This window comes from Peromyscus eremicus, chromosome 10 (assembly GCF_949786415.1).
Source record: "Peromyscus eremicus chromosome 10, PerEre_H2_v1, whole genome shotgun sequence".
Taxonomy (NCBI): Eukaryota; Metazoa; Chordata; class Mammalia; order Rodentia; family Cricetidae; genus Peromyscus; species Peromyscus eremicus.
The window spans coordinates 85,561,838-85,574,490 of record NC_081426.1 but is presented as its reverse complement, the minus strand read 5'-3'; the positions used below and the strand labels follow the sequence as shown (position 1 = coordinate 85,574,490).

The 12,653-nt window shown below is 41.8% G+C and overlaps 1 long non-coding RNA gene across 3 annotated transcripts in view; it reads right to left on the bottom strand.

Annotated features, from left to right (window-relative positions):
- The window catches only part of LOC131920366 (uncharacterized), a 125,453-nt gene that overhangs the window by 99,401 nt on the left and 13,399 nt on the right, over nt 1-12,653 (bottom strand). For 2 of the 3 annotated variants that reach the window (XR_009381636.1, XR_009381637.1), the window contains one exon: nt 2,456-2,509. This is a non-coding gene — a long non-coding RNA (uncharacterized LOC131920366). Of the gene's footprint in view, nt 1-2,455; nt 2,510-6,041; nt 6,174-12,653 lie in introns of those variants that run through there. The other variant, XR_009381638.1, reaches the window with a different exon arrangement.

The window sequence follows — 12,653 nt, the reverse complement described above, 5'->3', positions numbered from 1 at the left end:
GATCAGTTCTTAGATAAGCCTGTGTCCTGATTACATCCAGTTGCTGTAACAAAACACCGACCAAAGGCAGTTAAGGAAGGAGAGGGCTTCTCACTTACACTTTCAGGTCACAGACCACCACCAAGGGGAACCAGGGCAGAAACTCAAGCAGGCACTTGAAGCAGAAACCATGAAGGGAACTGCTTGTGGGCTTGCTCACCTAGACTCATGCTTAGCTAGCTTTCCTATACAGCCCAGGAGCACCTGCCCAGGCAATGGTGCTGCCTGCAGTGACCTGGACGTCCCTCCTTCAGTTAACAATCAAGACTGTGCTCCACAGACATGACCATAGACCAGCCTGATCTGAGCAATCCTTCAAGTAAGACTCCCTCCTTAGGTGACTCTAATCTGTGTCAAGTTAACAGTTATCGCTAACTAGGGTCGTCCGTTATCAAACACAAGAACTAAACTCAAACATATTGCATGCCCAGAGTTCAAAGCAATCTGTGCTACATTTAGATCCATACACTTTTTATAAATGGAAAAAAAATGTCAAAGAAGAATTGAGATACTTTGGCGACGTATATAAAATACATACTTTTAACAACAACAAAACGAAGCCACAATTAACAGAGTAATACACAACATGATATATGGCTAGTCACAGACAATGACACTGAAGACATAATATCAGTTTGAAGGTCTGGAAAGGGCCAAGGATCTGTGCTGAGCAGCTATCAGTCCTGCTAGACATCCCTGCAAATACATATAAACTGATTTTTGAAGAAGTCAAAATTGAGAGTATTTCCTGCCTGTGAGGTCTGAGCCCAGCATGCTCCTACCCTACCACTGTAATGAGTTTGAGGCAACATTTCTCTTTACAGTGGGTTCTAATGAGACCTGAGAACACCATGTGGTGTTCCTGCCAGACAAAACAAAATACCACATTACCTTAACCATGCATCAGAAATATTTTAATATTTGTGGTCTTAAATGAAAAACTTTCATACGTCCTTCTAGCAACCCAAGTCCTTGAGGACCACACTGAAATGCTAAAACTCCAACCTCTGTTTCATATGTCTACTTTCTTTATCACAGGAATGAGTTGATTTTATTATTCAAATACTCAGGACTGTTATTCTTACGGTATGGAATCAAGATTAATTTAAAAAATCAGTGTGTGAAATACATACTGGCAAGCAAAAACGAAAGGCACTGAGCAGGCTGGCTACCATAGATGAATAGCTAACAGCTAGGTAACAAGGGATGGGGGAGATGGCGCAGTGTAAGAATGCAAGCTGGGCAGGCATGGGGACTAGAGTCTGAGTTCCCAGCATCCACATAAAACGCTGAGTGTGACTCCAGTGCCTAACACCGGGTATCGGGGCGAAGACAAGGGGATCCCAGCAGCTCACTGCCAATCAGTCTACAGACCTGGCAATAAGGACAATATAGAAAATCATCCACTGTCCTCCTCCTCTGTACAACACACACACACACACACACACACACACACACACACACACACACACACACACGAAAAAGGAGAAAATGAAACACCACGACTGTGAGCAGAGCATTCACGCGATACTTGGAGTCGGACTGGGTAGTTCTCGCTGAAAACTACGGATCGTCTCAGCACGAGGCTTGAAAGGCTCATGCTGGATGTGCACAGTATGATTTGTTGGAAAGTGTGATTGATTTAGTGTCAGAATATCTGTCCCTAAGTAGCAGTGTGAACCAAGATGAGTCACTTAACCTTGGCCTCAGTTTCATTTTTAAAATAAAGGGTTAGATTAGATTATCCTTAGATTTCCTTCAAAATCTAACATAATGTTATTCCATTTTTCTCTTTTGCCATGTAGCAATTGTAACCAAATCAATGGACAGAAAAGGAACTCAGCAAATTATCAAATTAATAAGGATAAAATGAAATTGAAAATGAAAAAGCTTAAAATGTATTCAGTGATTTAAAAGGTTATCTCCACTATTAACACAAAGTGTCTGGGGATTTTAAAATTAAAAAGAATCACAAAAGATAAAATTTTCAAAATGTCCGAAAGTGAAACCATGTATCTTTTTAAGCAGGTGTTAAATTTGAAACATACTTTATCCTTTTTTAAATCTCTACACAGGAAGAAGCCACTGATGCGTTTGATTGTAATCTGTTCTTCTATGCACAAGTCATATCTTACATCTCTACTGACTTATGCTACCAAAATTATGTAGCAAAATATAGAAAAGTTACTTATAAACTATACAGAAACGCTTTTGACCAGGGCTATGTGCATTGCCTTGTAAATTGTAAAACAACAATAACAAAAGATACAGATGCTCAACAAAGTCTGGTTAAATTTAAATTGTTGGAGCGAAAGATGTGGGTGAGAAAACCGTGCAGAACTCAGATGCCAACTCTTCAACGGTGAGGCCACTGGAGAAGCCTTTCCTAGACCCAGCATAGTGAACTCTGACTTACCAAAGATGTCCAGCCAGGGTGCTCCCCATCTCAGGACGTGTAAAGAAGAGAATCCTGTAAGAAAAAGAAACCCTCATTAAATGGGAAACACTGAGAGAAAAGACACTGTGTGAGACGCTGAAGAGCAGCTGTTGTCTAGCTGATGCACACCTCCTGTGTGTGGCTGTCTCCAAGAAGAGACAAAACGCACTGGCTTCTCATCAGCACGTGATGCATCAGCCTTGTTCTCAGCAGCATGGTGATATAAATCTGAATTGTTTGGGTTCCCCATTGACATAAAATTCAAAATAGAACAGGATAAAGTTTGGGGAAAAAATGGAACAGAATGAAGTTTCAAAAATAAAGCAAAACTCTTCGGATGCATAAAAACTCGGTTTCCTACCCTCTCCCAGAAAAAATAAATCCCTGATTATACAATTTGATTAAACTGGGGTGGAGTTTATGTCCTCAGTCTCCTCCCACAACATCTTTAGCACATTTATTTCGCTTCTCTGGGTGTGTGCACATGTGTGTGGTGCTGTGGGAGAGTAGGTGTGCACACTTGGGTGCATGTTTGGAGATCAGAGAACAGTTGCAGGAATTGCTCCTCTCCTACCCTTTGGGTCCCAGGGATGAAACTCAGGTCAGCAGACTTAGCACTTTACCCACTGAGCATCAGAAAAACTTGTGTTTCCTCCTACAGTGTTTGCGCAAATTCTTACGAGTCTTTCCACCAATAGCAGCTGTCTGGTGGTTGTTGTTTGTTTTCTCCTTATCACTTCAAGTCTCGTCTTCCTATCAGAGCGCTAAATTGCTTTTAAAGTGAAAATTTTAAAAAAAAGAATGAGATGACATGAAAGTATTATTATTCCAGGAGTAGACAGATTCCGTTGAACTTTCACAAGAATTCTGTTTCTCTGTTTGCTCTCTCGGGCATAGGTGGGTGCTCAAAGCAACTTGCTAACAAAGTGTCAGTTCCAGTCACACACAGCAAGTCAGCTTGCACTTAGGAGGCACAGGGCATCGCTGGGATTAACTGGGAATGCCTGTCTTTGATCTGTCTTCTAGATGACAGACAGCATCATGCACTAGAGGGGTTCAGAATGTCACCTGATAGAAGGACACAAAACCCATGTAATGACAATTTATCCATCGTCAACATTTTCATGATGACTCTGTCAACTGTTTGGTCGTTAGCTCCTTATGCACAAATACTGTAGACAGGCACCAAATCGTAACACACACCAGCTACTATCAAGTATGAAGTACAATGCAAATAAGGCTTCCAAATCAAAGAGGAATGTAAGAGTTTAAAAAAATAAAATAAAATTCAAAACATCAGCTTTTCTTTGAGATGGACTTCCATATTCCTCAGTTCCCCATCCATGGCTATCTGTTGACAGACTGCCAAGTGTATGCCCAGTACAGGTAACAGCAGCTTCTGTGGTTGATTGTTAAGGCTATGCCATGCACAGGATTGTGTATTTCCACACCTACAATCAATACAATACAAAGTTGTGTTGGTATTTCACAGTCCTTCTTCCCATCTTCCAGCTCTTATATTAGTTCCACAGCCTCTTCCATGATATTCCCGGAGCTTTAGCTGGAGTGGTATAGATGCCTTGTTCAGGGCTGGGAACTCAATCATCATTTATTCTCAGTACTTTAAACGAAACTTTAGTAAACAAACTTGCTGCTATGAAGGCCTCAACTACTGAAGTTCATAATTTCTGTGGTTTACTTCTGCCATTGGACTGACCTAGGATCCATCACAACACCACATCACAGCAACACTGCCACTAAATAAGCTATCAAATAAATAAGCAAGGCTTCTGGTGGTGAGATTGAGACATCAACCCAATCACAAAATCTTCAACCTACAATTTGTCCTGCCTGCAAGATGTGCTGGGGTAATGGTGGCATAGAACTCATGGGAATGGCCAACCAGTGATTGGTCCAACTTGTGGCCCATGCCAGGCACTGGCCAGGAACCAGAGTCTGGACAGCCCAGATAGAACCAACAAAGTGGGTTATATTGGATTGCCTCATCCAGTCTTGCTATGATGATTTATGCCTAGTTTTATTGTGACTTAGTCTTACTGTGAGAGAACCAAAAACAACTATAACACAAATCCTAAGATGGTCTTATAATAAAAAAAATCCCAGTGTAGATGAATTTCTAAACAGTCTTATTAAATAAGAAACACAGAGCCAAATACAGGGAAATAGCCAAAGAGATCAGAGAAATAGCGAAGAGCCACTGACTAGCCTTAACTTACCATCACATCATAGCTTCCTAAGAGAGCATCTTCCTGTCTAACCTGAGCTTTTATTGCCTCCCTGTTCTGTCTTTTTATTGGCTCTAAGCTCAACCACATCACTTCCTCATCACTACATGTCTATACAGACCTCCAGGTCTCTATGGTTGGTATTGGGATTAAAGGTGTGTGTCACCATGCTTAGCTGTGTCCTTGACTACATAGAGATTCTGCCTGCCCTATGATCATATTAAGGGCATGTGCTACCACTGCCTGACTTCTGCTTATGGTTCACTATGTGACATCTGATCTCCAGGCAAACTTTTTTATTAACATACAAATAAAATATCACATTTCAGCACAAATAAAATATCACCACAACCCAGAGCCTGATACTGGGATAAATGCTGAAAAATCAGAGAGACAAAGTAACAAGCCATTGCCACGTCTTACCTCTAGGACTCCTCAGCCTGAAAAGCCTCAGTTCCTGTCTCCTCACGCCTTATACCTTTCTCCACCCAGCCATCACTATCTTCCTAGTGCTGGGATTAATGACTAAGATTAAAGGTGTGTGCCACCACTGCCTGGCATCTGTGTTTAATCTAGTGGCTTGTTCTGTTCTCTAATCTTCAGGCAAATTTCATTAAGGGTACACAATATATCACCACAAAAAAAATCAATGAAATGATTACTAATGATATTCTGATATAGTCATAGATTGGAGCCTAGCCCAATTGTCATCAGAGAGGCTTCATCCAGCAACTGATGGGAGCAAATGCAGAGACCCACACCAAACATTAGGCAGAGCTCAGGAAACCCCAAGGAAGAAGGGGAGGAAAGATTGTAGGAGCTAGAGGGACCCCACAAGAACATGGCCCACAGAATCAGCTAAGCAGGGCTCATAGGGGCTCACAGAGACTGAAGTGGCAACCATGGAGCCTTCATGGGTCTGCACTAGGTCTTCAGCATACCTGCTGTAGTTGTTTAGCTTGGGGTTTTTGTAGGACACCTAACAGTAGCAGTGGGAGGTATCTCTAATTCTTTTGCCTGCTCTTGGGACCCTTTTCCTCCTATTGGGTTACCTCATCCAGCCCTGAAATGAAGGAATGTGCCTAGTCTTTTTGTAACTTATGCTGAATTTTGGTTGATACCCTGGGAGGCCTGTTCTTTTCTGAAGGGAAACAGAGAGGGAGTGGATCTAGGGGGGAGGGGAGGTGAAAGGGGGGCTGGAAGGAGTGGAGGGAGAGGAAACTGAGGTTTGGATATAATGTGTGAGAGAAGAATAAAAATGAAAAAGAAAAAGACTCCTTAAAACAAAACAAGACAACAAAAAAAATCAATGACCTTACCTTATAAAAGTAAGTGAAGGACAAAGAGCCAGTGTCTGTGGTGTGTACCAATGTGCACATGCAGCCACACTTACAAATGTTAATGGTGAATATGTAGTGCTTATTTCCCACTTTCTAAAGTCAATAATTTTCAAGTATCTATGACAAAAGAAAAGAAGTAAAACATGAGCTATTTAATGCGCAAAATATTCCAAATCTCAATGGAATGGAATGTTCATCTTCTACTAACATCCTCAAACAACTAGTTAAGCCAAGTGACAAATGATCAAAAATTAAAGGGTCATTTGCCAAACTCCAGACTAGGTTAAAAAGAAGCCCTCTTGGTAATAATTGCTACAAAAAAAAAAATCCCAAACATTTTAGTGGTTTTATTTCATTCTCCTATTTTCAAACTACAAAGACAAGGCATATTATTTCTTAATGATAAAAGGAGATGATGGGTCCAAACCCTGACTCAGCATTTTCCTGAGTGAACAAACCACTGATGGAACTACCCTGCGCCTTGAGTTTCTTGAGTGTGCTAATGGAATAGTCCATTATTACTGTGGGGGTTAAACAGAATCTCACGTGTGCTGATGGAATAGTCCATTATTACTGTGGGGGTTAAACAGAATCTCACATGTGCTGATGGAATAGTCCATTATTACTGTTAGGGTTAAACAGAATCTCACATGTGCTGATGAAATAGTCCATTATTATTGATGGGGTTAAACAGAATCTCACATGTGCTGATGGAATAGTCCATTATTACTGTGGGGGTTAAACAGAATCTCACACATGCTAATGGAACAGTCCTTTATTACTGTTGGGTGAAACAGAATAATACACGGCAACACTTGTTCCTGGGCCTTTGGAAGACAGGGCTTCCATGCACTTTGGGGACTTTTGTCCCTTTCCAGTTGGTACACTTGCTTTATTTATCATATATTTATGCTTACAATGTAGACAGATGTATTTAAGTCTACTTTTGCTTTCAACTTTCACTCTTCTCTTTCGCCCAAGTACTTTTTCCTTCTTTTCCTCCTGGGTGGGAGTGAACACTTACGAAGAATCAAACACAAAACCACTGTAGTCACATTCCCATCCACCAAGGACCATGTTTTCTTTCCTGCAGCAATTCTTGGAGAGCCTTCCTTGTGCAATGGTACCCCCTTCCTCAATTCCTTCTGCGGCATCAGATTATGTCATAGAAACTGAAGACGTAAGGCACACGCTCTTTCTTCTTCCACTTTTTTATATCTATGGAGTAATAAGCTCTGCTTTGTACACACCACACTCTTCCCAGGCATGTCCAATCTATGAACCATAGATTCATATGCTATGAATGTTTATTAGCTATAAACAAGGCATAGTACAAAAGAGTAACTTACTTATGTATTAGGCACTTTTTGTTGTTTTATTTTGTTCTTGTCTTTTTTGGTGTGACTCAGTGGCTCTTGAGTGATCTATGTAGATAATAACATTGTCTCTCAGTGTCACGAGGCTAAATGATCCCACTAGAGTTCACCAGGTGCCAGTGTTACCCGCTTGCTGCTCTAACACTACAACTGACATATAAAAAACTTACAAAGAAAGATTTGTTTTGGATCATGGTTTTAAGAGGTTTCAGCGCCAGTTCAGCTGGCTCCATCACTGAGGGTTGTTTATGAGGCAGAGAGTGGGTGACAGAGAAAGACGCTTACTTCCTAACATCCAGGAAAGAGGATGAGGAAGAAGAAAGAAGGGAGGAGGCCAGGGACAACACAGTCCCTTCTAAGCTATCTCCCAGAAACCCTCCCTCCAACTAGGCTCCACATCCTAGCTTCCAGATTGTCCAAATTATGTCACCAAGTTAGGAGCCCATGAGTGGATTAACCCATTAACTAAGTTAAAGCGCTTGTGATGTAATCAGTACACACACACACACACACACACACACACACACACACACACACACCAGCTCTACATTTTGGACTAAGTCCTCACATCAAATCACAACAGCACCTGACAGATGAGGCCCCACACAAGGTTTTGCTTGTGGACTGAAGACGTAGCCCAGTGGGGGAGCACCTGCTTGGCACGCACAAGGTGTGGTCCCCAGTAACACCAAACATTGGGTTACTTACTCACTTATTTGTAAACCCTTGACTAACTCTTGTATGACATCCCCTGAGTTAGGCTCCAAGAATGTAGCAGTCTCGGATCCAGCCCTCTCCCTCTGGAACTTGATGTTTCAAAGAGGAGCCTTAAAGCAGACACTTGTTTATCATTCATTTCTCTAAAACTAAGTGATCACTGTAGTCAAGAATAAATAATTACCCAAATATTTCTAGACTTACAATTGTGACCATTGCTCTGATATAACTGAGGCCTCACAGGCTCATGTCTGTGGTGCGTTTTATGATTACAGCAGGTCTATAATTCATCCAGGAAGTGCTTGTTGAACTCTTATAAACCTAAGAGTTTTCTGAGATCTTGACTGGTCCTATGTCCCATGTGATCTACCTGCAATCCGTACCTTTGCCCAAGATACCCCTTTTTTCCTCAGGTATGCATTCTTTAAAGATTTGTTTATTTTTATTTTATGTGTCTGAGCGTTTTTCCTGCATGTATGTATGTACACTATGTCTATGCCTAGTGGCCTTGGAGTTCAGAAGAGAGCTTCTGACTCCCTGGAACTGATGTTATAGGTGGCTAAGAACTAAATCAGGGCCCTCTGCAAGAGCAATAAATACTCCTCACCACTGAGCCCCACCTCCCCTGCCCATTTTCAGCATTCTGTAATAAAATGTGTCCCACCATCAAAAAATTCAGATACACAATTTGGGTATCAAAACCTTCCTTTATACAGCCACTGTTAAACTTTGGGCTCTCATTGTCACATGTGCATATATTGCTTAGAGAACATTTTAATAGCTGATCTATTTTCTATTAGAACCACTTCCCAGACCTGTTATCAAAGGAGACAGCAAGAAAAATAAATTCATTTTGATATCTATTTTAAGAGACTACTTGGGACGCTGGTCTGTCCCATTTTAAGACATGTCTGGCTCAATGAGGGAGAGGGTGGGCCGAGGGCAGAGCCCTACAGATATAAAATATGATTTTACAATGAGCCAAACTGTTCCTAATAAAGACTTCTATTAATAAGCCTGCTGAGTTTGATGGATTATATCAGTGGGACAAATAAAAAGATTTTCTTGTGAATCAAAGGGAGTAGTTCCTTTTTCCTCACAACTCAAAACAATGGAGGGACCAGGATCAACTTTGCTGCCTCTCCCAAGCCATTTCCAAGCCAGAGAGGAGCCCCCAAGCCCTTCACCACAATTAGAGCTGGGTCTGCTCTCTCAAAAGGGGTGGTCTGCATGTGAAAGCCTGAAGCTATGGCAAATTCCTTCTACTAGCCAAAAGCTGTGAAAGGTCCAGGCCAGGACTTTCTGTGCCACAGAATAAAATCAGAAAGGCAGGCTGGAGGAAATTTGAACCCTGCCTCCCATCTCCACTTCAACTACCCATCCCCCCAAAAGTATTAACTAGGAAGAGGCGAGCAATGATAAGGCCACCATTGAGTGTGCACATGAAGATGGGTCGGAAGGGTACACCGTTGCTTTGAGCTCATCTCACATGCAGCCAGCTGAATATAAATTTCCCTCTATCTCATCAACTCTCACTGTTTGGCCTCCTCTGACTGATATTGGCTCATCATACTTAATCTAGGGTGAAATTTCCTCGTCTGAGCTAAATTACTCGCAGCCATCAAGGGAAGCGATATTTATTTTTCGTGGGGCTAATGACCTGTCCCCCAGACCCACCCACTGATGGTTATTTACTGGGGCCCAGATGCTTGAGCTCAAAATGAGTGCTAATGTCAGCAGGTGCCATCCCTCATTCAGCTCAGTGATTGAATTGGAGCGATCCCATTGACATTGACTCTGTGACTTTTAAGGCCATTACCCTCCGCCAGAGATGAACCCCTCATCACGGCGATGACAGTGACAGCTGATTAGCGACAAATTACAAGTGGGAGGGTGCAGAGGTTTTACTGGGCTGGGCAGAACCAGCGGTGAGGGTGAGGGTTGTCAGGAGAAAGGAGCAGGGAGAAGAGGGGATGCCGAGGGGGAAGATCATTTGTTCCTTCTGTTTCCAGTGCGCTTGATCAGCTCTCACTGCGGGGCCTGTGGACCTCGCTATCTTACATTTACCTACTATAGTTAATACTACATATAGGTAATATAACTACATCGTTAATACCTAGAGATTCCTGTATTGTGGCTCAGTGTAGAAACTTTGAACAGGCAGAAGTTGTATCTGGTGGATTAAGCTATAAAAATCATGTGACATTTTAGACATAATAATCCATACACTATTTGGGCATGGGGACTCTGATTACACAAAGGAAGTAAACAGCCTCTACTTTTTTGTATTTGAAATTGCACTGACCAAAAAGTCTTTTAGAATTTATCTTGTAAGTGTTTTGTATAGCCAGTTTGTCTAAGTAAAAAAAATGGTACGTGGGTTGGTATGTAAAGACCGTGAGTAGAAAGTCTAAATATTATCTTAAACCAAAGCTCAGTTTCAAAAAGCCATTTAGTTACATTCAACGAGTTTTGTATCAAAGCCCTTTTAGATTTTTAAGTGCACTATAAGAATTATTTTTATTATTATTAAATTATTTGCTTCATACTCCTTTAGATTAATGTATTTTCTTTTGTTCTCTGTGAGGGGTGGGGATTGGCATAGGATCTTTTACTCATATCATTTGAAAACCTTAATACACAGAGTGTGAAGATCGAAGAACTGCAGGTAATCTGGGATTTAAGGCCATAACCAGAAGAAAGACAGTGCTGACACTGATTGTGTAGGTCTGGACACTTGTTACTCAAGAGAGTTGGACAAATACCCTGCGTTCTCAGCTCCACAAAGAACGCACTGAGGCCAGCACTCCACAGCGCGCTCACACAGCCCAACAGCCTGGCTGGCTGCCTCACTCAGGGACATGGCAGTTGACTGAATGGTACCGGGGACAATGGGAAGTCTGCTGACCAGGCCACCAGCACCCACTCAGCCGCACAATGCAGAGTATTGTGAACAAAATCAAAGAACAAAACAAAACAGCCTCTTGGTCTTTATAATCAAGCTCTCCTCTTTCAATTCCCCTGCCTTCCGACACTGCTAACTTCCTCCATTTCACATAACACTTTCCTAGGAGTGGCTGTCTGGGATGCACTCTCAAAAACACCTGATCACAAATGCTAGAAAATGTTTTGTCCAAAATATAACACCTCTTACAATATAGCACCACTCATCTTTGATGTACACGGAAACATTCACAGACCTGTGACCAGGGTGTGGGTCCCGATCAACAGCCCAAGCAGGCCATGCACATCTTTATCCAGCACTGGGGTCAGAATGAAGGCTTTAAATTAGCCAGCAAGGGAATGCTGATGCTACCAAAACTATCAAAACTACATGTCAAGACTGGTTTGTTTATTTCCCCTGAGAACCAATTGTTTCCCATTTACCAGAACATTACCATGAGCAATGTCGCCTGTCCTCTCAAAACATCTGAGTGTGCAACAAGGCCAGCCTCTAGGAGCTGAGGGTGGATGGTGGGCAGAGAGAAATATGCCTTTACTCTCTGCTTTCCTATCTTCTTGCTGATAAATCTTCATCCTGAGTTTCCATGGCAGATTACCTATGTATGATTGATAGTCAGAAGGGCAAGAAGCATACTTTATGGTTAAGTGTTATTATCTAAACTCCATGGTGGACTCAACAAACACTTAGTAATCATTGTCTTATCATATTCAGACATAAAATTTATTTGCAGTAGTGTGTAGTGAATCTCTGTTTAAAGGAGCCAGTCCTACAGGGGTGAGAACATTGAGCGTATTTAGAGAAAAACGTAACTCTAGCTACCCTTAGATGAGAAAAGAGACCAAGCGATCTTGTCAAAACTGCATGATGCTCAAACAATACTGGAACTATTTCATTCATAATAAAAAAAAAAACAGAGGAGGCTTTATTCAAACAGTGAATTTTATTCTTAATTACTAAGGACACAAAAGTATTGTCTCATCCCTATCTGTTTATGTGCCTCTGTCTTACCTACGCCAAGGGTGACAACTGCAACCTGAATGTTGTGGATTAGATAACCCCTTCTCCAACCGCAACCATGCTAAAGCCACTAAAGGACTTTGAACAGGAGATACCTACTCAAGATTTTGTTCTGGAAGCATTGCTGTGGCTTCTCAGCGGAGAACAGAGTGGAGGCTGCAAGTCTGTGGGCTTGAGAATATTGCCAGGTTGTGGACTTGTCAGAGTGAGATGTGAGAGGGCTTGGAATGAGGGTGGTAGCTTTGACTGAGGAAGTACCAGAAAAGAGCATTGGGAGATAAGATCTGCAGGACACCATTTTTTCTTTAGTATGCATGCTGAGAGTAAGGCCAAAATGTTTTTAAAGATAGACTTACTAGATGGTGCTTAGGTATTACGGGTGCGTGGTATGTGGGGCCATACCTGCGAAAGGAAATTTGAGAAAGAGTCTTGTTTCTGGGAGATGTAGATGTCTGTGAGTTGAGACTGGAGCATGCTGAGGCACTTGGGAAATGAGTAAGTGGACCTGTCTGGTCA